At 37.2% G+C, this 26,529-nt stretch overlaps 1 protein-coding gene across 3 annotated transcripts in view; it reads left to right on the top strand.

Moving 5' to 3' along the window:
* The window catches only part of USP34 (ubiquitin specific peptidase 34), a 235,613-nt gene that overhangs the window by 14,222 nt on the left and 194,862 nt on the right, over positions 1-26,529 (top strand). The gene's annotated exons all lie outside the window — the stretch shown is intronic.

Raw genomic sequence — 26,529 nt, 5'->3', positions numbered from 1 at the left:
GAAATTTGGCATGTTGTGATTATGAAGAAGGTGAAATTGTTTTTGGACAGCAAACACACATATCTAGTACACTGTGCTATACTGAAAACCTTTTTTTTTTTTTTGGCAGTTTTGTAACTTTTTTTTGACAGTCAACGATTAGTTCTTATCCACATCAACTAAGTTTTTGAAAGTGGTGACAGGTACTTAGGTAACCAACGTATAGAGTTTATTTATTTATTTTATAAGTGTATTTTTAAAAAATATTTATTTATTTAGGCTGCACTGGGTCTTAGTTGCGGCATGTGGGAGCTTAATTGTGGCACGCGGACTTCTTGATTGCGGCATGCATGTGGGATCTAGTTCCCTGACCAAGGATCGAACCTGGGCCCCCTGCATTGAGAGCGTGGCGTCTTACCAGGGAAGTCCCTAGAGTTTGTTTATTGAATCTTCATCCTCATTGTGTTTTCTGGATAACCACACATGGATACAGTATGGGACATTCCTAATTCTTTGGCTCATACTGTTTTGTTGAGCGTGGTGTCAGTGTGCACATCTGGAGATCCTGTTTTCTTTATGGCAGATTTCTGGATCTCTTTCAGTTCTTGAGGGGCACACTTCTTGAAGCTGACTCTGGATGCACTTGTGAATGTTGATGGTATATTCTCTGGTTGCTAACCAGAATGGTTGAATGGCCTTCTTCTCTTCACCGTTCTTTGCACCGTTCTTTGCAGGAGTCATTCATTCTGCTGGGTCCAGTTTGGAAAATTGAAAACCATTTCTTTTTGTTTGTTTGCTTGCTTGTTTACATTTTATTTATTTATTTATTTATTTTTGGCTCTTTTGGGTCTTTGTTGCTGCTCGTGGGCTTTCTCTAGTTGTGGCGAGCAGGGGCTACTCTTTGTTGGGGTGCACAGGCTTCTCATTGCAGTGGGTTCCTTGTTGCGGAGCGCGGGCTTTTAGGTGTGCGGGCTTCCGTAGTTGTGGCATGCGGGCTCAGTAGTTGTGGCTCGCGGGCTCTAGAGCGCATGCTCAGTAGTTGTGGCATATGGGCCTAGCTGCTCCACGGCACGTGAGATCTTCCTGGACCAGGGCTCGAACCCGTGTCCCCTGCATTGGCAGGCGGATTCTTAACCACTGCGCCACCACGGAAGTCCCAAAAACCATTTCTTTTTTTTTTTTCTTAACATCTTTATTGGAGTATAATTGCTTTACAATGGTGTGTTAGTTTCTGCTTTATAACAAAGTGAATCAGTTATACATATACACATGTCCCCATATCTCTTCCCTCTTGCATATCTCTCCCTCCCACCCTCCCTATCCCACCCCTCTAGGTGGTCACAAAGCACCGAGCTGATCTCCCTCTGCTATGCGGCTGCTTCCCACTAGCTATCTATTTTACGTTTGGTAGTGTATATATGTCCATGCCACTCACTTTGTCCCAGCTTACCCTTCCCCCTCCCCATGTCCTCAAGTCCATTCTCTAGTAGGTCTGCATCTTTTTCCAAAAACCATTTCTTAACATTCTATTTACTGACTTGATTATTTTTTGTGTGTCTTACCTTAACTCTTTATGTTTGAATACTTTTTTTCAATATATAAGAAATATATTGAATATTTTATACATGTAAAGCATTTGCTGTATGCTGTGGTAGATAGAGATACATTTAGATGTATATCTACCCTTAAGGAATGTTAGAGTACAATACAGATGAGGCAGTAGGATAATAGTTGAGTGATCTTTGATCTGACAGACCTGAGTTCAAGCCTTGTTCCTGTCATTTATTAGATCTCTGGTTTTGGTTATGTTCCTTTATATCTTAGTGCGTTCTTACTTACTTGAAAATGAGGATAATAACATCTTAAATAAATACAAGGATTTTGGGAGGATTAAATAAGATAATGCATATCAGCACTTAACACAGTGCCAGCGTAAGAAATATACAAAAAACAATGGTATGAAAAGACAAATGGTAAATTCCATTAAAGTATATATAGCTGAAGTGCAGTGGGAGGAGTTTAGTTTTCTAAGACTGAAGAAGGCTTCATGGAATTGATAGAATTTAAGTTGATCTTTGAGTAACTTTCTTTTTAATGATTGGAATTGGAGAAATGGTTATTTCAGTAAAAAGAGTTTTGTTAAAACTTTGGTGTATATTATTCCAGCTAACTTTCTGTATTTATAAAAAATTGATTTTGTATGTACTATTTGCTTTTTTTAGTATTTTTTCACTTATGTATATCTGAGAACAGAATTTAATGGCAGCCTACTTTTAGTCTTTTGAATATAACACCTATTTAGCGTTTTTCCTGTGAAGAAAAAAAAAAATTAAAATATCCTTGCGCATAGAAATCTGGGTCATGTCCAGCATCAATAGGTAGAAACTTTTAAGGCTTCTGTTGCTAAATTGCCTACTAGAAGGGTTATACTAATTTATACCCCAACAATAGTATTTGAGAGTGCCTGTTTATTTGCATTAGATATTTTGAAAAATCCATATAGTAGAGGAAAAACAGATATAGTCACTATCCAAAACTACTTGGTTCCTTCAAGAGTTCAGATATTGAGGATTATTGCATTGTTTGTATTGACATATTTGGTTCCTGAGTTTTATTTATTAATTTTAAATTTATTTATTTATTTATTTTTGGCTGCATTGGGTTTTTGTTGCTGCATGCGGGCTTTCTCTAGTTACGGCGAGTGGGGGCTACTCTTCCTTGCAGTGTGCGGGCTTCTCATTGGAGTGGCTTCTCTTGTTGCGGAGCACAGGCTCTAGGCGCATGGGCTTCAGTATTTGTGGTACGCGGGCTCAGTGGTTGTGGCTTGTGGGCTCTAGAGCGCAGGCTCAGTAGTTCTGGGACACGGGCTTAGTTTCTCCGCGGCATGTGGGATCTTCCCAGAGCAGGGCTTGAACCCGTGTTCCCAGCATTAGCAGGCGGATTCTTACCCACTGTGCCACCAGGGAAGTTCTGGTTCCTGAGTTTTAATAACGAGTAGTCTACTGTTATTTAGAAAAGCTTTTCCCACTTTGAGATCAGATATTCAGTTAAGCTTTTTTCTAGTTTTTATGAATTGTTTAATTTTTAATCCATCTGGAATTTATTTTGGTGTAAGTTATGAAGTGGATCTAATATTAGTTTTTCCAAACTATTACTCATTGATCTTAGCGTCCATCTAGTTTTTCACTGTTTTGATATGCCACCTCTGTGTTATACAGAAGTTTTAAGTATATTCCTGGAGGTCTATTTTTAAGCTTTTTATTGTTTAATTAATTGTTTGGTTTTAATTTAGTTGCTTCATGATATATTCTAGTACTTGAAAATATTAAACCACATTGCTAGTGAAAAGTTATTTATTCCTTGAGATAAAACTTCAGAATTTTTTTGTTGTTGTGTTGCCCTCCTCCCCTCACATTCTGTTGGAATTTTTATTGTAATCGCATAATGTTTATAAATAGGAGCATGAGTTGACATCTTACGGTATTGATTTTGCCACTTCAGGAAGCATAATGTGCTTTCCCATTTATATAATCTTCGTGAAACTTTGTGGGGTTTTTCCTTTATGTAGATTCTGCACGTTTCCTTTATAATTATTCCTAGGTATTTTTATTTCTTGTTCTTGTAAATGGAATTTTCACACACCTTTATCATTAATTGTTTTGTTTTATTTTTGATAACAGTTTTATTGGGATACATACCTTACATGTCACCCATTAAAACTGTACAACTCGGTGGCTTTCACTGTATTCATAGAATTATGCAATCATCACCACAGTCAATTTTAGAGCACTTTCATCACCTCAGAAAGAAACCCCACACCGTTTAACTATCACTGTAAATCCCCCGTCCTCCCAGCCCTAAGCAACAATCTACTTTCCGTATGTATTTGCCTATTTTGAATCTTTCATATAAATGGAATTATAGTATATCTTGTGACTGACTTCTTTCACTTAGCATATTTTCAAGATTCATCCATGTTGGAGCATGTATCAGTTCTTCATTCCTTTCTGTGACTGAATAATACGACATTGTATGAATATAGTACTTTTTTTTTTTCTTTTTTGGCCGCACCGTGTGGCATGCAGGATCTTCCCCTACCAGGGATCGAACCCATGCCTCCTGCAGTGGAAGCGTGGAGTCTTAACCAGTGGACCAGGAGGGAAGTCCCCACATTTTGTTAATCCATTCATCAGTTGATGGACATTTGGGTTGTTTCTACCTTTTGAATCTTATGAATAATGCTTTTGTGAACATTTGTGTAAAACGTTTTCCATGGACTTAGTTTTTACTTCTCACAGGTACTTGGGAGTGGAATTATTTGGTCAAACGGTAACTCAGTTTTACTTTTTGAAAACCTGCCAAACTGTTTTCCAAAATGCTGCAACGTTTTATATTCCCTTCAGTAGTGTATGAGGGTTCCAGTTTCTCAACATCCTCATCAACACTTGTTACTTTGACTGTTTTATTCTAGCCATCCTAGTGAGCTTAAAGTGGTATCTCATTGTGTGTGTGTGTGTTTTTTTTTTTTTTTTTAATGAGGAATCTTTAGTTGTGGCATGCGGGATCTTTGTTGTTGTTGTTGGCGGCATGCAGACTCTTAGTTGCGGCATGTGGGATGTAGTTCTCTGACCAGGGATTGAACCCAGGCCCCTTGCATTGGGAGCGTGGAGTCTTAGCCACTAGACCACCAGGCAAGTTCCTCTCATTGTGGTTTTGATTTGCCTTTCCCTGATGAATGATGATGATGAATATCTTTTTATATGCTTATTTGTCATTTGTATATCTCCTTTGGCAAAATGTCCATTCAGATCCTTTGCTCACTTTTTAACAGGGTTGTTTATTTTTTATTATTGGGTTGTCAGAGTTCATTAATATATATTCTAGACATGGGTCCCTTATCAGATATATAATTCGCAAATTTTTTCTCCCATACTGTGGGTAGTCTTTCTCTTTATCACTACTGTTCTTTGAAGCACAAAAGGTTTTAATGTTGAAGTTCAGTTTATTTATTTCTTTTGTTGCTTGTGCTTTTGGTTTCATGTCTATTGCCAGAATCCATTGCCAAATCCAAAGGCATGAATACTTACTCCTATGTTTTCTTGTAAGTTTAATAGTTTTGGTTCCTATATTTAGGTCTTTGATCCATTTTGAGTCAATTTTTTGTACATGGTAAGAGGTAAGGGTCCAACTTCATCCTTTTGTATGAGGCTGTCCAGTTGTTCTGGCACCATTTGTAGAAAGACACTTTCCATTGAGTGATCTTGGCAGCTTTGTTGAAAATCAGTTGACCGTGGATGCATGGGTTTGTTTTTGGACTCTCATTTCTGTTCCATTGATTTATATGTCTGTCCTTCTGCCTTGATTACTGTAGCTTTGCAGTAATATTTGAAATTGGAAAGTGTGAATCTTCTAACTTTGTTGTTTTTCAAAATTGTTTGGCTGTTCTGGGTCCTTTGAGTTTCCTTATGAGTTTTAGGATTAGCTTTTCAATTTTTACAAAGACGCCAGCTGGGATTCTGATAGAGTGTGGTGAATCTATAGATAAAGCTGAAGAGTATTACTATTTTAACAATAGTAAGTCTTTTGATCCATGAACATGGAATGTCTTTCTGTTACTTAGATTTCTTCAACTTTTTTTGACAGTGTTTTGTAGTTTTCAGAGTATAAGTTTTGCATTTCTTCTTATTATATTTCCAAGAATTTTATTTTATTTTTTTAAAGTCATGAGATGTCACATTAAAGTCTCCTTTTTAAAAAAATTATTTATTTATTTAATTTATTTTTGGCTGTGTTGGGTCTTAGTTGCAGCACGTGGGCTCTCTAGTTGAGGCGTGTGAGCTCAGTAGTTGTGGTGCGTGGGCTTAGATGCCCCGCAGCATGTGGAATCGTAGTTCCCTGACCAGGGATCCAACCCACGTCCCCTGCATTGGAAGGCAGATTCTTTACCACTCGACCACCAGGGAAGTTCCGAATTTTATTCTTTTTGATGTTATTGTAAATGGAATTGTTTTGTACGTTTCATTAAAAAAAATTTTTTTTTTTAATTTTTAGCTGCATTGGGTCTTCATTGCTGCGTGCAGGCTTTCTCTAGTTGCGGTGAGCGGGGGCTACTCTTCGTTGCGGTGCGCGGGCTTCTCATTGCGGTGGCTTCTCTTGTTGAGTGCAGGCTTCCATAGTTGTGGCATGCAGGCTCAGTAGTTGTGGCTCACAGGGTCTAGAGCGCAGGCTCAGCAGTTGTGGCGCACGGGCTTAGTTGCTCCATGGCATGTGGAATCCTCTTGGACCAGGGCTCGAACCTGTGTCCCTTGCATTGGCAGCAGACTCTTAACCACTGTGCCACCAGGGAAGTCCCCTGTTTCATTTTTGCATTGCTTATTGCTAGTGTATAGAAATGCAATTGATTTTGTATCTTGCAATCTTGTTAAACTTGTTTATTAATTTTCTTTAGTGATTCCTTAAGATTTTCTTAGGATTTATACAAGATCATGTCATCTGTGAATAGAAACAGTTTTACTTCCTTCTTTTCAATTGGGATATGTTTTGTTTCATATAACCCTTTATTATTAAATCTGTATCTTCATTTGGTTCCATCATTGGTTCTCAAAGTTTGATGTGTGGACCCTGGGGGTCCCAGAGAGCCTTTCAAGGGGCCTGAGAGGTAAGTCATATTTGCCTTTTGGTTGATATTTTCACTGGTACTGCAAAGGCGTGGTGGATAAAACACATTGCAGGAAATAACACAGTGCACTAAGTAGTTAATGAAATCTTTGCTGCCAAGCACTTGCTGTTTAAAAAAAAATTTCACTTGATGCCTTTGATGAAGCAATGGATATTAATATTATTAAATCTCAAAAGCTTATGTGCATGTCTTTTAATATCCTGTGATGAAATGAGAAATGCATATAAAACATTTTTTCTGTGTACTGCAGTAAATGGTTGTCTTAAGGAAGTGCCCTCATGTGATTGAGTCGTAAGCTGAACTAGCTGCTTTTTTCATGAAACACCATTTTTATTTGAAAGAATGATTGACTTAGAGGTTATCCAGATTTGGGTATATGGTGTGCATTTTCTGGAATGAATGAGGCAAGCATGTCACTTCAAACAAGACTGATGGTGTTAGTTGCCAGTGATAAAATTGAACTTTCAAGAAAAAATTAAGATTTGGAAAACTTGTACCTGTCACTGTGAGTTTGACAGCTGCCCAAAACTTACGGATTTTTTTGTGAGATTGATGGAACTATTAATGATACGATTTTTTGATATTGTGTAATGAAATATGTCAACAGTGGAGAGATCTACATAACTTAGCCAGTATTTTCCATATCACCAGTGCATGATGTTACAAAATCATTTATGGGCAAAAAGTCTATTCAGAGAGCAAGATAGATCAGTGGATTTTAATGTAACAGTACTGATAAGGTTTTAGATTTCACATTGCAACTTGTCTTTTAGAAATTAACACTTGGGGCTTCCCTGGTGGTACAGTGGTTAAGAATCCGCCTGCCAATGCAGGAGACACGGGTTTGAGCGCTGGTCCAGGAAGATCCCACATGCTGTGGAATAACTAAGCCCATGCGCCACAACTGCTGAGCCCGCGTGCCACAACTACTGAAGCCCGCGCGCCTAGAGCCTGTGCTCTGCGACAAGAGAAGCCACCGCAATGAGAAGCCTGCTCACCGCAACGAAGAGTAGCCCCCACTCCCCACAACTAGAGAAAGCCTGCACGCAGCAAGAAAGACCTAATGCAGCCAAAAATAAATAAGAATAAAAATAAATTAATTAAAAAAAAAAGAAATTAACAGTCATTGAGTTTTGGTGTAATATCAAAGAAGAATATCCAAAATTATCTGACAGGGCTGTTAAAATAGTCCTCTTATTTCCATGTTCAGATCTTTTAAGGATGGATTTTCTTTATTTGCTTTACCAAAACTATATGGCAGCACATAGAATGCAGAAGCAGTTAATGAGAATCCAGCTGTTTTCTATTAAGCCAGACTCTAAAGATATTTTCAAAAATTTAAAACAGCGCCACTCAAGTCACTGATTTTTTAAAATGGAAAACAGGTAATGAATTTATCGTTTATAAACTAATGAATAAATATTCCTAAATTTTAATTCAAAACACAATAAATATTAATAAATATAAATCACCTAAACATAAGTTCTTTTAAGTTTTCAGTCTTTAAGCATGTGAAGGAGCCCTGAAAACAAAGGTTGAGAACTGCTGGGCTGCATAATCTTAAAATTTTCCCTTTCCTTATTCAGGGTTTTGTTACTCGAATCCCTTTGGTATGGAGATTACTCAGGGTTTAGTCCTTTGCTGTGTATATTATGAAGAGATTGAAGTAAGGATTCAGTCTACTCTCATGACTTCATTATTTTTCAGAGTATATTTCTAGCACTGGCTGATTTTCCAAGTGTCAGACCAATATCCTTAACTTAGTGCTAGACATTTTTATTTAAGTATCCTTCATCCTCAAATTCAACAGAAGTGAAACTGAGTCCTTCATCTTGTACTCATATTTATTTTTTTGCTTGCTTCTTTACCTAAATCTTGCTTAACTATGAAGTTCTCATACTGGAATTTATTTTAGTATTTGTTCTACCTTCCGTACTTTAGAATGATGCCTCTGGAACTTTAATGTACATATGATCACCTGGAGATTTTCTTAAAAAGGCAGATTAATTCAAGCAGTCTGGAATTTTGCCTGAGTCTTCATTCTAAGAAAGCTTCTACATGATGCTGATGTTGTTGGTCTTTAGTACACACTTTGAGTAGCAAGGCCTTAGAATACGTTAATTCCATTTATTCTGCTCCTGTCTTTTACACTATTGTTGTAGTGTATTTTAATTATATTTTTAAAGTTTAATAAGACGTTATTGTCAAGTCAGTATTCATTTAGAGTTACCCACTTTTATCCTTTCTGTTGCTGTTCATTCTCTTTTGCATCTCTGGGCTTTCATCTGGGATCATTTTTCTTTTAGAATTTCCTTTAGTGTGGTTCTGCTGTGGATGATCTTTCCCATATTTGCTTGTATTTAAAATGAAGATAAAATATATTTTCAGACAAGCAAACACTGAAATAGGGTATTGAATTACAGATTTGTGGGTGCTGTTGCTTCTTTCAATAAGTCATTCCATTTAAAAAAATTTTTGGCTTAAATAGTTTATACGGAGAATTCAGCCATCAGTTTTACTATTGCTTCTTTAAAGGTAAGTTTTTTCATCTGTCTGATTTTAAGATTTTCTCATTGTCTTAGGTCTTCAGCAGTTTTACTGTGATGTGTCTACGTCTCTTTTTGTATTTATTTGCAAACGATTCATTCTTGAATCTGGTTTGAGTTTTGAAAAGTTAGTTTTGTAGCCATTATTTCTTCAAGTATATGTCCTGCCTCATGATTTCATCACTTTTTGGAATTCCAGTTACATAAATGCTATATGTTTTTCATCATCTTCCTTCACTCTTTTGCTCTTCTGTATTTTCCATCCTTTTGTCTTTTTTGTGCGTCTGTACTTCAGTCTAGATATTTATTTTTGACCTACCTTCCTTAAATTGTATGTAATCTAGTATTAAAGCCATGTATTGAGATCTTAATTCCAGTTATTGTATATTTTAATTCTAAAGCTTTTGATTCTGTTTTTTTGTTTTTTTGTTTTTTTTTTTAAATATTTTTATTTATTTATTTATGGCTGTGTTGGGTCTTCGTTTCTGTGCGAGGGCTTTCTCTAGTTGTGGCAAGCGGGGGCCACTCTTCATCGCGGTGCGCGGGCCTCTCACTATCACGGCCTCTCTTGTTGCAGAGCACAGGCTCCAGACGCGCAGGCTCAGTAATTGTGGCTCACGGGCCCAGTTGCTCCGCGGCATGTGGGATCTTCCCAGACCAGGGCTCGAACCTGTGTTCCCTGCATTGGCAGGCAGATTCTCAACCACTGCGCCACCAGGGAAGCCCTGATTCTGTTTTAATAGTTTTCAGAACTTTGCTGAAATTCTTCATCTTAATATCTACTATCTTGAACATATTGCTATTATAAAGTTCAGGTCTGATAACTAATTAATCTTATTTTTTTCTTACTTCCCTCCCCCCCCCCCTCTGTTTTGATTATGTGGTTTATGGTCTTGTTTTTTGGTATGCTTGATAGATTTTTTTTTAACTTTGTTATAGAAAAACTTAGTCGTGTAGAAGTAGGAAGGTTCATAGCAATGATATTTATGAATCTGTCACTCAATCAATAATTACTAGCTCATAGACAATTTTGTTTCATTTGTATCCTACTCATTCCCTTTCCCCCACCCACTGTATGATTTTCAAGCAAATCCAAGTATTATATGTTACGTGTATACATTTCAGTGTAGTTCTCTAAAAGACAAATACTTTAAAAATACATAACCACAATATCATCATTACAACTAAAAAATTAAGAGTAATGTAATACAAAACATCTAGTGGTCAGATTTCTCTCATAATCTAAATTTTAAAAAGTTTTGTTTAATTTTTCCTTTAAAATTTGAATCAAGGTTCAGATGAAGTCTATTGTAGTCGCTGATTCTTTTTTTTTTCCTCCCCCGCTGCACAGCTTGCGGGATCTTAGCCCGCTGACCAGGGATTGAACCTGCACCCTCAGCAGTGAAAACATGGAGTCCTAACCACTGGACTGCCAGGGAATTCCCAAACTTATTCATCTTGTAACTAGAAGTTTGTACCCTTTGACCAACATTGTCCCATTTCTTCCACCCCCCACTCTCCTGGCAACCACCATTCTACTCTCTTTTTCTGTGAGTTCAGCTTTTTAAGATTTCATGTATAAGTGAGACTATATAATGTTTGTCTTTCTCCGACTTACTTCACTCAGCATAATGCCTTAAAGGTCCATCCATGTTGTCACAGATGGCTGAATTTATTCCATTATATATATGTACCACAGCTTCCTTGTCCATTCATCCATCAGTGGACACGTAGGTTGCTTCCATTTCTTGGCTTTTTGTTGTGAATAATGCTGCATTGATCATGGGGCTATAGATATCTCTTTGAGATAGTAATCCATTTCCTTTGGATGTGTACCCATAGGTGGGATTGCTAGATCATGTTCTATTTTTGCATTTTTTGAGGAACCTCCATACTGTTTTACACTGTGGTTGTACCAATTTACATTCCCACTTACAGTACACCAGGGTTCCCTTTTCTCCAAATCATCAAAAACACTTGTTATCATTTGTCTTTTTGATGATGGCCATTCTAACAGATGTGAGGTGATAGCTCATTGTAGTTGATTTGCATTTCCCTGATGATTTGTGATGTTGAACATCTTTTATGTACCTGTTGGCTATTTGTATGTTGTCTTTGGAAGACTGTCTATTCGGGTCATTTGCCGTTTTTTAATTGGTTATTTGATTTTTTTGCTATTGAGTTGTATGAGTTTCTTATATATATACTTTTATTTTTTATTATTTTTAAAGATTTTTTGATGTGGACCATTTTTAAAGTCTTCATTGATTCTGTTACAGTATTGCTTCTGTTTTTTATGTTTTGGTGTTTTGGCTGTGAGGCATGTGGGATCTTAGCTCCCCGACCAGGGATCGAACCTGCACCCCCTGCATTGGAAGGCGAAGTCTTAACCACTGGACCGCCAGGGAAGTCGCCTTTATATATTCTAGATATTAACTGTTTGTAAGATAAATGGTTTGCAAGTATTTTCTCCCATTCTGTAGGTTGATTGTTTCTTTTGCTGTACAGAAACTTCTTAGTTTGATGTAGTCCTACTTGTTTATTTTGTTGTTGTTGCTTGTGCTTTTGGTTGTGATAGCCAAAAAAATTGTTACCAAGACCACTGTAAAATAACTTTTCCTCTCTGTTTTTGGTTTTAGGTCTTATATTTGAATCTTTAATCCATTTTGAGTTAATTTTTGTGTATGGTGTAAGATAAGGATCCGGTTTCATTCTGTTGTGTGTAGCTATTCAGTTTTCCCAACACCATGTATTGAAGACTGTTCTTTCCCCATTGAATATTCTTGTCTCACTTGCCAAATATTAGTCAACCATTTATGCATGGGTTTATTTCTGACCTTTTCATTCTGTTCCGTTGGTTTGTGCGTCTCTTTTTATTCCAGTACTGTTTAATCATAATTTTTTTAAGTTTTTTTAAAAATTATCATAATTTTGTAATATAGTTTGAAATCAGGAAGTGTGATGCCTCTAGCTTTGTTCTTTCTTAGTATTGCTCTGACTGTTCGGAGTCTTTTGTTGTTTCATGTGAATTTTAGGATTTTTTTTCTCTCTTTCCTTGAAAAATTCCATTGAAAGTTTGAGGGATGTCATTGAACTTTTAAATGGTTTTGGGTAGTATGGACATTTTAACAATATTAATTCTTCTGCTTTGTGAACATAGGATTTCTTTCCATTTATTTGTGTCTTCTTTAATTTCCTTCATCATTTTCTTATAGTTTTCACCTTCTTGCTTTAGTTTACTTCTAAGTATTTATTATATTTGATGCTATTGCTATGGATTGTTTTCTTTCTTTTTCAGATAGTTCATTGTTAGTGTATTGAAATGTAACTGATTATGTTGATATTGTACTCTGCAACTTTACCGGATTTGTTTATTTAGTTTTTTGTTTGTTTTTGGTGGAGTCTTTAGGATTTTTTAATATATGAGATCATGTCATCTACAAACATGATACTCATCTCAGGTATGAGTCCCACTTGATGATGGTGTATAATCCTTTTAATGTGCTGTTGAATTTGGTTTGCTAGTATTTTGTTGAAGAATTTTTACATGTATGTTCATCAGGAATATTGACCCGTAATTTTCTTTTCTTGTATCCTCATTGGGCTTTGGTATCAGGGTAATGCTGGCTTTCACTGTAAAATGAGTTTGGGAGTGTTCCTTCCTCTTCATTTTTTTGAAGGGTTTGAAAAGGATTGGTGTTAATTATTCTTTAAATGTTTGGTAGAGTTCATCTGTGAAATCATCTGGTCCTCGGCTTTTCTTTGTTGGAAGGTTTTGCTTACTAATTCAGTTCCCTTAGTCATTATTGGTCTGTTCACATTTTCTATTTCTTCACGATTCAGTCTTTATAGGTTGTATGTTTCTAGATATTTATCCATTTTTCTAGGTTGTCTAATTTGTTGGCTTATAATTGTTTATAGTAGTCTCTTAAGATCCATCAGTTGTAATACCTCAGTTGTCTCCTCTTTCATTTCTGATTTTGAGTGCTTTCTCGTCTTAGTCTAGCTAAGGATTTGTCCTTTTTTTTTTTTTTTAATCTTCTTGAAGAACCAGCTTTTAGTTTAATGGATTTTTTTCCTATTTTTCAAGTTTCTATTTCCTTTATTTCTGCTCTGATGTTTGTTATTTTCTTCCTTCAGCTAACTTTGGGCTTTTTCTGGGCTTAGTTTGCTCTTTTTCTAGTTTCTTGAGGTGTAAAGTTAGGTAGTTTATTTGAGGGTTTTTCCCCCCCTTAACATAACACTTATCTCTGTAAGTTTCCCTCTTAGAACTATGTTTGCTGCATTCCCTAAGTTTTGGTATGTTGCGTTTCCACTTTTGTCTCAAGATATTTTTTGATTTCCCTTTTGACTACTTTGACTCATTGGTTGTTCATACATATGTTGTATATTTTATGTTATTTTATTTTATTTTATTATTATTTTTTTGTATATTTTATTTTTAAAAAATATTTATTTATTTGGCTGTGCCAAATCTTGGTCACAGCACACGGGATCTTTAGTTGCAGCATGTGGGCTCCTTTTTTTTTTTTTTTTTTTTTTTTTTTGCGGCATGTGGTATCTTTTTAGTTGTGTCATGTGGGATCTTTAGTTGCGGCATGCGAACTCTTAGTTGTGGCATGTGGGATCTAGTTCCCTGACCAAGGATCAAACCTGGGCCCCCTGCATTGGAAGCGTGGAGTATTAGCCACTGGACCACCAGGGAAGTCCCTGTATGTTGTTTAATATCCACGTATTTGTGAATTTTCCAGCTTTCTTCCTGTTTCTCATCTCTATTTTATACCATTGTGGTTTGAAAAGATAATTGGTATGATTTCTATTTTCTTAAATTTGCTAAGACTTCTTTTTTGACCTAACATATGACCTGGAGAATGTTCCATATGTGCTTGAGGAGAATGTGTGTTCTGCTGTTGGATGGAATGTTCTGTATATGTCTATTAGGCTCATTTGTTGTAAAGTATAGTTCAAGTTCATTGTTTCCTTGTTGATCTTCTGTCTGATCTATCTATTGCTGAAAGTGGGATATTGAAGTTTCTTACTATTTTTGTATTGATTATTTCTGTCTTCGGGTCTGTTAGTGTGTGCTTAATATATTTAGATACTCTGATGGGTGCATATATATTTGCTGTTTTTGTATTCTCTTGATAAATTCACCTCTTCATCATCATATAATGACCTTCTTTGTCTTCTGTTACAGCCTTAGGCTTAAAGTGTATTTTGTGTGGTATAAATACAGCTATTCCTTCTTTCTTTTTGTTTCCATTTGCATGGAATATATTTTTCCATCTCTTCACTTTGAATCTATGTGTGTCCTTAAAGTTGTAGTGAGTCTCTTTCATGCCACATCTAGTTGGATCTTGTTTGTTTTTGTTTTTGTTTTTTTTAATTTATTTATTTTATTTTTTGCTCCATTGGGTGTTCATTCCTGTATGCGGGATTTCTCTAGTTGTGGCGAGCAGGAGCTATTCTTTGTTGCGGTGTGCATGCTTCTCATTGTGGTGGCTTCTCATTGCACAGCACAGGCTCTAGGGCACATGGGCTTCAGTAGTTGTGGCATGCGGGCTCAGTAGTTGTGGCGTGTGGGCTCTAGAACGCAGGCTCAGTAGTTGTGGTGCATGGGCTTAGTTACACCGCGGCATGTGGGATCTTCCTGGACCAGGGATCAAACCTGTGTCCCCTGCATTGTCAGGCAGATTCTTAACCACTGTGCCACCAGGGAAGTCCCTTTTTTTTTTTTTTTTTTTAATCTGTGTAGCCGGACAGTGCCTTTTTTTCTTTTTTTGAATTTTATTTTATTTATTTTTTTATACAGTATGTTCTTATTAGTTATTTTTTATACATATTAATGTCTATATGTCAATCCCAATCTCCCAATTCATCACACCCCCCCCCCCCCCCCACCCCCGCCACTTTCCCCCGGACAGTGCCTTTGACTGGAGAATTTATTTACATTTAAAGTGATTATTGATAGGTAAAAACTGACTGCTGCCATTTTATTGTTTTCTTGCTGTTTTATCATTTCGTTTTTCCTTTCTTCCTCTCACTGTCTTCCTTTCTGAACTGATGGTTTCCTTAGTGGTATGCTTTGATTTCTTTTTCCGTCTTTTGAATATCTACTGTAGGTTTTTGCTTTGTGGTTACCATGAGACTTAAGTAAAACATTTTACAGATACAGTAGTGCATTTTAAGCTTATAACAACTTTGCGTAGAAAAACTCTACTCTTTTAGTCTTGCTCCCAATTTTTTGTTTTTGATGTCACAATTTACATCTTTTTATATTGCGTGCCCATTAACAAATTATTTTAGCTATAGTTATTTTTAGTAGTTTTGCCGTTTAACCTTTATGCTAGAGTTAACTGATTGACATACCACTGTATTACAGTAAAAGCCTTCATTTCCAAAGGACAACTTTTCTGGGTATTCGTGGTTGGCAGTTTTTTTCTTTCAGCACTTTGAATATGTCATCCCATTCTTACTGGACTTGTGAGATTTCTGCTGAAAAATCTACTGATAGCTTTATGGGGGTGCCTGTGTGAGGAAGTCTTTTTTTCTTTTTCAGGTAGTTTGATTGTAATATGTATTGGAGAAGATCTTTTTGAATTGAAATTTTTGGGAAACTATGAGCTTTATGAACTTGGATGTCCGAATATCTTTACAGATTTGGGAAGTTCTGAGCTATTATTTCTTTAAATAAACTGCCGTTCCTTTTCCCCTCTTTTTTTCTTTTGGGACTCCAGTAATGCATATATTGTTTCTCTTAATTGTATCCCAGTTTCTGTGGGCTTCCTTCACTCTTTCTCATTCTTTTTTCTTTGTTCTTCTCTGATTGGATAATTTCAGTTGACTTGTCTTCCACTTCACAGATTCTTTTTTCTTCTTCTTTTTTTTTTTTTTAAAGATTACTCTTTTTTTAAAAATTATTTATTTATTTATTTATGGCTGTGTTGGGTCTTCGTTTCTGTGCGAGGGGCTTCTCTAGTTGCGGCAAGCGGGGGCCACTCTTCATCGTGGTGCGTGGGCCTCTCACTATCGCGGCCTGTCTTGTTGCGGAGCACAGGCTCCAGACGCGCAGGCTCAGTAGTTGTGGCTCACGGGCCTAGTTGCTCCGCGGCATGTGGGATCTTCCCAGACCAGGGCTTGAACCCGTGTCCCCTGCATTGGCAGGCAGATTCTCAACCACTTCGCCGCCAGGGAAGCCCTCTTTCTTCTTCTTGATCAAGTCTGCTGTTGATGCTTCTTGTCACATTTTTATTTCATTCATTGTACTATATTTTTTTAAGCCACATTCCTTTTTTTTTTAAATTAAATAATTTATTTATCTTTGTCTGCATTGGGTCTTCGTTGCTGCGCACAGGCTTTCTCTAGTTGCGGCGAGCGGGAGCTACTGTTCGTTGCGGTGTGCAGGCTTCTCATTGTGGTGGCTTCTCGTTGCGGAGCACAGGCTCTAGGCACGCGGGCTTCACTAGTTGTGGCACACGGGCTCTGTAGTTGTGGCTCATGGGCTCTAGAGTGCAGACTCAGTAGTTGTGGTGCACGGGCTTAGTTGCTCTGCGGCATGTGGGATCTTCCTAGACCAGGGATTGAACCTGTGTCCCCTGCATTGGCAGGCGGATTCTTATCCACTGTGCCACCAGGGAAGTCCCCTCATTCATTGTATTTTTTAGTTCTGGAATTTCTGCTTGGTTCTGTTTTATAATTTCCCTTTTTTTAACTTCTCATTTTGTTTGTGTATTTTTCTGATTTCATTGAATTGTTGTGTTTTTTTGTAGCTCACTGGTCTTCCTTAAAACGACTTCTTTGAATTATTTATTGGACAAATTGCAGATCTCCATTTTCTTGGAATTGGTTACTTGAAAATTATTGTGTTCCCTTAGTGGTTTAATGTCACCTTGATTTTTCATGTTCCATGATGTCTTGAATTGCTGTTTTTGCATGTGGAGAAGCAGTCATTTCCAGTTTTTACTGACTGGCTTTGGGAGAGACATATCTTTTGACAGCCCTGTTAAGAATTCTGAGCCTAGGGCTTCCCTGGTGGCACAGTGGTTAAGAATCCATCTGCCAGTGCAGGGGACACACAGGTTCGAGCCCTGGTCTGGGAAGATTCCACATGCCGTGGAGCAACTAAGCCCGTGCGCCACAACTATTAAGCCTGCGCTCTAGAGCCCACGTGCCACAACTACTGAAGCCCGTGTGCCTAGAGCCCGTGTCCCACAACAAGAGAAGTCGCTGCAATGAGAAGCCCGTGCATTGCAACGAAGAGTAGCCCCCACTCGATGCAACTAAAGAAAGCCCGCGCACAGCAACGAAGACCCAACGCAGCCATAAATAAATAAATGAACGAATGAATGAATTCTGAGTCTTTCTCAGACCTTTATTGATTGATTGATTGATTGATTGATTGATTGCGTTGAGTCTTCGTTGCTGCGCTTGGGCTTTCTCTAATTACAGCGCGTTGCTGCGCTTGGGCTTTCTCTAATTACAGCGAGCAGGGACTATTCATTGTGTTGTGGTGGCTTCTCTTGTTGCGGAGCACGGGCTCTAGGCGTGCAGGCTTCAGTAGTTATGGCACGTGGGCTCATTAGTTGTGGCTCATGGGCTCTAGAGTGCAGGCTCAGTAGTTGTGGCGCACAGGCTTAGTTGCTCTGCAGCATGTGGGATCTTCCCAGACCAGGGCCTGCACCCGTGTCCCCTGCATTGACAGGCAGATTCTTAACCACTGTGCCACCAGGGAAGTCCATCTCAGACCTTTTTTAACAGATACGTCTGTTCCTCATTTCTTGTTTTCTTTTGGAGGGTAATTCTAAGATTGTTGCTGTCTCCTGATCATACAGAGCCAGGTTGAGTGCTGGCAGTCTCTCATGTGCTTTTCCTATAGCAGTGCTGAATTCTCAAAATTGTGTACTTTCTCCCATTTCTGCAGGGTCTGGACAGCATTTTGCACATGCTGTTAATTGTCTGTGAAGGCTTGCTTTTGCTGCCCTTAGGGGTGCAAACAAGGAGCCAGCCACAGGGTGGGAGTGTGTGTGAGTGAGGTACATGGAGAGTTGGGGGTTCTTACGTGGGGTTGGGGGCATCCTCAGACAAGATCTTTCTTGGCACTGTGCTGTGCTGCCTTGGGAGAAGGGTGTCACAGGTAAAGTGAAACTGTTCCTCTCACTCTCTTCAACGTGTCCAGTCTTGGATTTTATTTTATTTTATTTTTTGCATTGGAAATTCTCTGCCGTACTCCCAGACTTCCACAAAGGCACTGTTGTCCATGGTGATTGTCAACATCAGTGTTCTTTGGGAGGAAGATGGTAGAAAACTTACACTTGCTATTTTGATGACATTACCCTCTGCTGATGTACTTTATATGACTAAAGCTTAGATTTGTTTTTTTGTGTAACTTTATTAAAATGGAAATAAACTTTATGTACTATGTGTATGTGACATTTTTTTCATTTAGTATATCACTATAAGTTATCTGTGTTGCTTATTAGTGTATTAGAAGTCTTGCTTTTTATAGTTGAATTAGAAAGCTGTAATTTTTTTTTAATCAGTCCACTCTTTGGACAGGTGGTTTGTTTCTAGTTTGAGGCTGCTTGAATAATTTGTTTTGTTTATTTTGCTTTTTGTTTTTGTTTGTTTTGTTTTGCGTGGTTGGTTATCTGCCTGGACTAATTCTATAGATTCTGGCTGCCCTGCTGTTTATAGTCACTGACATGTGTTGTTTTTTTTTTTTTAAATACATAATTCTTATCCTTTTTTGTTCTTGCTATTTATCTGTTGAAGAAACTACTGATTCCATGGATCATTTAGCCCATAAAGGTTTTTTGTTTTGGATGTTGCTTATTGTATCCTTGTGGAATTATTGAACATGTTTTTCTGTATCTTCTATTTCTGTAATTTATTAGATTTAGAGGCTTGATCAGGTTTCGATTAGATTTCTTGGCAAGACTTTTATAGAATGTGTTGTATTCTTCCATCAGAGGGCAAAAAATGTCACATTGTTGCTTTTTTTGTAATGCCAGCAACCATTGCCTAGATCTTTTATTTCATTTGTAGTTGCAAAATGGTGATATTCTAATCCTATCATTTTTCATCAGCTGGTCTATTGCTATAAGGAGAAACTTCCTTTTATTACCCATTTAGTTACTTTGAATTACCATTAGTACAGGAAGGCAGGATAAATGTCTCATTTTCCCCTTTTATTTACCAGTTTTCAAACAGTGAGTTCTTTAAAGTTTTAACATTTGATTGGTAATTGGTCCTTTTTTTGAGGATCATTATAAAATTATGTAATTAAAAATAATGTTTTTGCCTTTATTCACCTAACTTTTGGGGAATTATTTCAAATCAGTTTATAAAGAGCATTTCCCTCCACTTTTTTTATCTGATGCATAGTTTTCCATTGTCAGGATGAATTTAACTTGTCTTCTATTGATAGGCATTTAGGTTATTTCCAGTCTTCTGGTATTAAGAACAATGCTAAGTTGAATATCAATGAGTGTTATTTTGGATGAGAAAAAATGTGTAGAAAATGATGCTTAAAATAATACTCAGAGTATCAGTGCATTCTTTTATTTATTTGTTTGTTTTTGGCTATGTTGGGTCTTCGTTGCTGCACACAGGCTTTCTCTAGTTGTGGCGAGCGGGGGCTACTCTTCATTGCTGTGCACAGGCTTCTCATTGCGGTGGCTTTTCTTGTTGTGGGGCATGGGCTCTAGGTGCATGGGCTTCAGTGGTTGTGGCATACAGGCTCAGTAATTGTGGCTCGTGGGCTCTAGAACGCAGGCTCAGTAGTTGTGGCACACGGGCTTAGTTGCTCCGCAGTATGTGGGATCTTCCCAGACCAGGGCTGGAACCCATGTACCCTGCATTAGCAGGCGGATTCTTAACCACTGCGCCACCAGGGAAGCCCAGTGCATTTTTGATTTTGATAAATATTGTCAAATTGTTTTTACTGATGTATGAAAGCACTTGTTTTCTCGAGTTTATCAACACTAGGTATTTAAACTTTTTGCAAACGTGGTAAGAAAAATATAGTGTTTCAGTGGTATGTTTGAACCCCATGTGTATCATTTTTTCTTTTTTTAATCCCTTTTTTCTTCAGTTTTTCTTTTCCAATCTGTTTTTTGAACTCAGAGATTACTCTTTCGTAAAGACTTTTCCTGGCTTGTAGTTTCTTTGAAGTTTGCTTTTTTGTTGTTTTTATCTGTAATTGAACTTTTTATATGCTTAAACGTATCAATTTAGAACACTTTAAGAATGCCAGTCTTTGTTTCTGCCATCCTCTATGTCGTTATCTAGTGTTTCAGTTGGCTTTAAAGACTCCCAGACTACAGACAGCACCTGACTTATGACGGTTTGGCTTACAACTTTTCAATCTTCTGGTTGTGAGAAAGTGATATACATGCACTGGAAACTGTACTTTGAATTTTGAATTTTGGTCTTTTCCTGGGCTAGCGATATGGGTATGATACTCTTGGCTTAAAGATGGACAGCAGTAGTAAGCTGTAGCTCTCAGTCAGCTTTGCAGTCATGAGTGTAAATAGCTGATACACTTAGTCATTCTGTACCCATAGGTCCATTCTGTTTTTCCCTTTAAGTACAGTTTTTAATAAATTGCATGAGATATTCAACACTTTACTATAAAACAGGCTTCGTGTTAGATGATTTTATCCAGCTGTAGGCTGACGGAAGTGTTCTGAGTGTATTTAAGGTAGGCTGGGCTAAGCTGTGATGTTTGGTAGGTTAGGTGTAATAAATGCATTTTCACAATTTATGGTATTTTCAACTTACAATGAGTTTATCGGGATGTAATTCCATTATAAGTTAAGAAATAGCTGTAATAAGTATTTTATTTTGTTAATTTTTTGTCAGTTTGCTTATTTAGGTTTACCCATGTATTTATTTCCTTCTTTACCATATTTTTCTTGCTTCTTGCTCTTAGATTCTTTGCCTTTTTCTTTTTTTTTCTTTTGAGGAACCTCTTAATCTTTTTAAAATTTGATTTTCTATTCATGGCTTATCAATGATAAGCATATCCATTCGTCCAAAGTTTTATTTCACCCTTCCTCTTGAGGTCTACCCTGGGTATCAAATTCTAGGTTGAGGTTTACTTGGGTGTAAAATTCTAGATTGGCCATTTTAACGTTTTGAAGATTTTATTCTTTTAGTCAGAAGTCTGCCTCTCAGAATCTGTATTATTGTTACTCTATGTAGTCTTTTCTTTCTTTGAAGCTTTTACTAAAACTTTCTATGACAAATTTCTAATATATGCAAAAGAATAATATATTTACGGTATTAAAAGGTGAAATTTGTCTGGCAGTAGTTCATCTAAATTCATAACCATGTAGTACCTTTCTTTAATTGGCTTATATTCACTTAATTGGCCCTTTGAATAGTCTTTTAAATGTGTTTGTAACTCTAGGTCAAGTAGTAGATCATTTAACATTTTACTTTCAAGACAACAGGTCTTAAAGTATTCATGATTTATCAATGTTGAAAGAATTTTCTGACAGCATCTTGTCACATTATTTAGTGAATCAAGCCTTAGATATATTAGCTGCTTCAACGGCTTTATTTTATTTTCCCATTCTCTTATTTAGTAGTTATTTAGTACACTATGTTTCTCTCTCTTAATTCTTCTTCTTTTGCACATGATGATCCTTCTGACTAGGATTCCATCCCCTGTGGGCTTCTTTGTCATTACCCCCTCCTTCCTATTCCTTTCCTGCTGTCCTTCTTGCTTCCCTTTTTACTAACTTCTGTCTTTCAGTTAGTTGTTATTTCTTTTAGGGAACTTTCCTTAGTCCTTTCCAAGACTGTGTTTCCATGTCCTGCTTATTAGGTTAAAAAAAAAAAAAAAAAAAGAGTTGCAAAGAATTGATGCTGAGTTGTTTAAAAAAAATTCTCTTGAACTAGGTATTGTTCAAACAGATTGGGAAGTTTTTAAAAAGTCTAGAAAGTGTTCTGTATTTAGATTGCTCTGCAACTTGAGTAAGTGTTTAAATTACTGTAATAGAATGCTGGAATGGAAATGATAGCCAATGCACTGCTTTTGTTCCTTTTGAAATATACGGTGCAGAACTCCAGTCAGTGGACTGAAACCCTAAGAAAAAGCCCTATGTCAGAAGATTGGTGAATGTGTATTAGTAAGTTTTAAAATCAAGCATTAGTCTCGTAATTTCTATATACCCAAGGAACAACTCAGGCTAGGAGTGCTGGCTAGTACTGGTCTCCTGGAGCTGTTTGTACTTATTTTAGCCATTTTACCCACCTAGGTGGGTCTCAGTGGCTAACCTTGGTGCTGGCCAGGGTTCTGGATAGGGCCCAGGTTCTTGTAATTCCTGTTCTTTCGGGACTTTGCTGATAAGAAGTTATGTGAGGTTGTGTTCGGCACCTTTGGCTTGGTGAGCGGTCATGAGTTTTTTCATCTGATGAGTTGTGAGATTGTATATGAGAATACTTACCCTTTACTTGGGGTAAGATCCGGGTCATGACTACTAATGGTTTCTCAGTAGACTCCTGGGTTATGCCTCCTGTCCTCTCTTGTTTCCTTTTGGGGTTATGCTTGCCATCATACTATCACACTGTTCATTTTTGATCTTGAAGTTTTTATGAGCATTTTCTTCTTTTTAAATTTAAATGACAAGAACCATTTACTTTTCACCCTATTTCCACCCTTCTACCTCACACATTGTGTCAGTTGGGTACATTTCTTTCAGTTATTGAATTTCCTTTTCTTGCTTTTGGTGGATGGCATCTCTGGCACCCAGGTATTACCCAGCCTTAATGTTTCCAATTCCACTTTGATATCTTCTCTTGGGCTGTATTTGGTATTCTTTAGATCTATGTGACAATTCCTCCACCTTGCTCTTTTCCCAGTCCAGGTGGTTGGCCCTTTAGAGTTGGAATTACAGTTCCTCTTCTATAGGAAATAGGTGGAAAGATTTCTTGAACTTGCCTTCCTCCCTTCTTCCTTTATTTGTTTATAAATATTATACTGTGGACTTTAATGGATCTTTGATTTGTAAAGATCAGTGGCTTCTTTTAAACTGCAGTGTGGGCTACTCTATCTCCCTTTTTTTAAATTAATTGAACATTCTTAAAATTGTAAAAAACAACAAATTTTCTCATCTTCACCATCTTTTAAAATTACTGAAGTATAGTTCATTTACAGTGTTGTGTTAGTTCCTGGTGTACACAGAGTGATTCAGTTATACATATATATTCTTTTTCGTATTCTTTTTCAGTATAGGTTATTACAAGATACTGAATACAGTTCCCTCTACTGTACAGTAGGACCTCATTTATCTCATCTTAACCATCTTTAAGTGTACAATTCAGTAGTGTTAAGAATATTCACATTGTTGGGACCTCCCTGGTGGTCCAGTGGGTAGGACTCTGTGCTCCCAATGCAGGGGGTGCGGGTTTGATCCCTGGTCGGGCAACTAGATCCTGCATGCATGCCACAACGAAGATCCCGCGTGCTGCAACTAAGACCCAGCGCAGCCAAAATAAATAAATATTTTACAAAAAGAATATTCACATTGTTATGCAACAGATCTTCAGAACTTTTTCATCTTGAAAACTAAAACTCTGTACCCATTAAACAACTCCTCATTTCTCTCTCCCCCTGACAACCACCATTCTACTTTATTTCTATGGATTTGATTACTCAAGATATCTCATTTAAGTAGAATCATACAGTATTTTGTCTTTTTGTGACTTACTTTTTGTGGCTTATTTACTTAACATGATGTTCTCAAGGTTCATTCATTTTGCAGCATGTGATGGGATTTCCTTCCTTTTTAAGGCTAAATAACATTCCTCTGTATGTATACACCACTTTTTGTTTATTCATCTCTCTTGTGTACATTTGGGTTACTTATGTCTCTTGCCGATTGTGAATAATGCTGCTGTGAACATAGGTGTACAGATATCTCTTTGAGGTTCTGCTTTCAATTCTTTTTTCATATATATACCCAAAAGTGGGATTGCTGAATCATATGGTAATTCGTTTTAAAATTTTTTGAGGAACTGCTGTATTCTTTTCAATAGTAATTGCACCAATTATTATTCCCACCAGCAGTGCTCAAGGGTTTCACTTTCTACATATCCTCATCTATACTTGTTATTTTATGATTTTTTTTAACAGTAGCCATCCTAAGGGGTGTGAAGTGATATCTCATTGTGGTTTTTGTTTGTGTACTTAGTTTTGAAATCATGAAATTTGAGTCTTCCAACTTTGTTCTTGTTTTTCAAGGTTGTTTTGGTTATTTGGGGTCCCTTGAAATTCCATACAAGTTTAAGGGTAGAATTTCCCATTTCTGCAAAAACGTTGGGATTTTGGTAGGGATTGTATTGACTCTATAGATCAGTTCGGACATTATTGACATTTAACGATGTTAAATGTTCCATGAATATGAGATTTGTTCCTGTTTATTTGTACCTGATATCTTTCAGCAACTTTTTGTAGTTGTCAGTTTTCAAGTCTTTCGCCTCCCTGGTTTAGTTTTTTCCTAAGTTTTTTATTCTTTCTGATATTTGTGTTCTTAATTTCCTTTTCAGATTGTTCATTGTTAGTATATAGAAATGCGGTGGATTTTTGTGTGTTGACTTTGTGTCCTGTCACTTTACTGAAATCATTTATTCTAACAGTTGTGTGTGTGTGTTTGTGTGGACTATAGCATTTCCTACATATAAAATCATGCCACCCATGAATAGAGGTAATTTTAGTACTTCCTTTGCAATTTCTTCTTCTTGCCTAATTGGTCTGACTAGAACTTCCAATACTGTGTTGAATAGAAGTTGTGAAAGCAGCTACTTTGTCTTGATCCTGATCATAGAGGAGAAGCTTTCAGTCTTTCACTATTGAGTATGATGTTTGCTGTCTGTCTGGAGAGGTCTATTTTGTCTGGCTCTGATAAGATGTACTTCCCTTCCCTTTCTGGTTATGGGGTAGATACAATGAAATAGTAAGTTTATGTTGGTGAGCAGTTAGGTTGCCAGGTGGGCCTCAGGTGGGGTATGTGTTTCTCACCTCACATATGCGTTTCCCAGAATGTGTGCCATTTGCGTTTTGTGTTAGAGAAGGATATGATCCTTGCAACCACTCAGTTCCCTGTGTTTTCAGGCCGGGGAAGGAAAACTGTTACTGTGCACTGTGTTCTCTTCTTGTTGATGAAATCACACAAACCAAGAGCTTGCTTTTAGTAGTTACCTTATCTTATCCCCCACTACGTCTTACTCTGTCATGGTTGCTAGGTTTTGTTGTTGGGATCTTCTCCCTGATGGGCATTAGTGTCTTTGGCTTCCAGGGCCGCCTCAGGTGCTGTTTACCTTGTTACCCATTTGTTTGGCATATACTCTTGCCCTGTGATTTTTCCTTCTCTGCCAAGAGAATTTTTTTACCCGCCTTGGTCTAGTCAGTATTATCAGAGAGAAATCTTCCAACCTCCTACTTGGACTTCAAGCATTTCTGGAGCTGAGTAGGGGAAGAGTGCCGTAAATCTCAACATTGAATATATAGTCTGATCTAGAACAAGGTGAGTTTTTTTTTTTAAACGAAAATTAAGCTATATGCAGTTGGTAAATAGAGGGATGATATTAATATGATGGAACATCTTAATGGTTCATATGGGATTTCCCCCATCACATTAATGTTTTATAGTGATCATGCAAGCTTTCTTGTGATTAAAGAGAAGACCTTACTGGTATATGAGAAAACAGTAACAAAGCTGACATTCCTCAAAAATGCCTTCTTGTGCATACAGTGATTGGTTTATTGCCTTCAAGGACCCCTGTGTTTTCTGCTTTGTAGAGCTGGGTGGAGAAGGAAGTAGGTGCCAAGTCATTAAAATGATGGAGCCATGAGAATGGTTGTATTTGATCTTTAATTTTTTTTGGAAATGATCTTTATTAGAATTGAATGCCCTCAGGCACCTTCATATCAAAAGATGAAGCATGAACCTTATGGTTTAAAGTTGCAGAAGATTGATTGACAATGGTTAGTGCAGATACCAATAGAGATTTAACTGTGCTAGTATTTTTTTAAATTTTAAATCAGACTAGTTATTGGTTTTGTCAGTGTTCTGGTTATAAAGTTTCATAGGTTTTGAGTAGTCTGCTTCTAATGTTTTATTGTTAGTCTCATTTTCTTTATTGCAAGATTTTATATCACATGAGGCTTCTCAGCAGTGCTTACGTGACACAGTAGGAAATGCCTGTACAGAGAGAGTAAATGTTTTCAATATGATACCTCCTGGCTTTCAGCTACCTGATTGTGCAAAACCCAGCTCTCTCTGGTTCAACATCTCCAGAGAGGAAACATAGTCTTTT

The sequence above is a fragment of the Eschrichtius robustus genome, chromosome 15, assembly GCF_028021215.1.
Source record: "Eschrichtius robustus isolate mEscRob2 chromosome 15, mEscRob2.pri, whole genome shotgun sequence".
Classification (NCBI taxonomy): domain Eukaryota; kingdom Metazoa; phylum Chordata; class Mammalia; order Artiodactyla; family Eschrichtiidae; genus Eschrichtius; species Eschrichtius robustus.
This window is presented reverse-complemented; position numbering and strand designations above follow the sequence as displayed.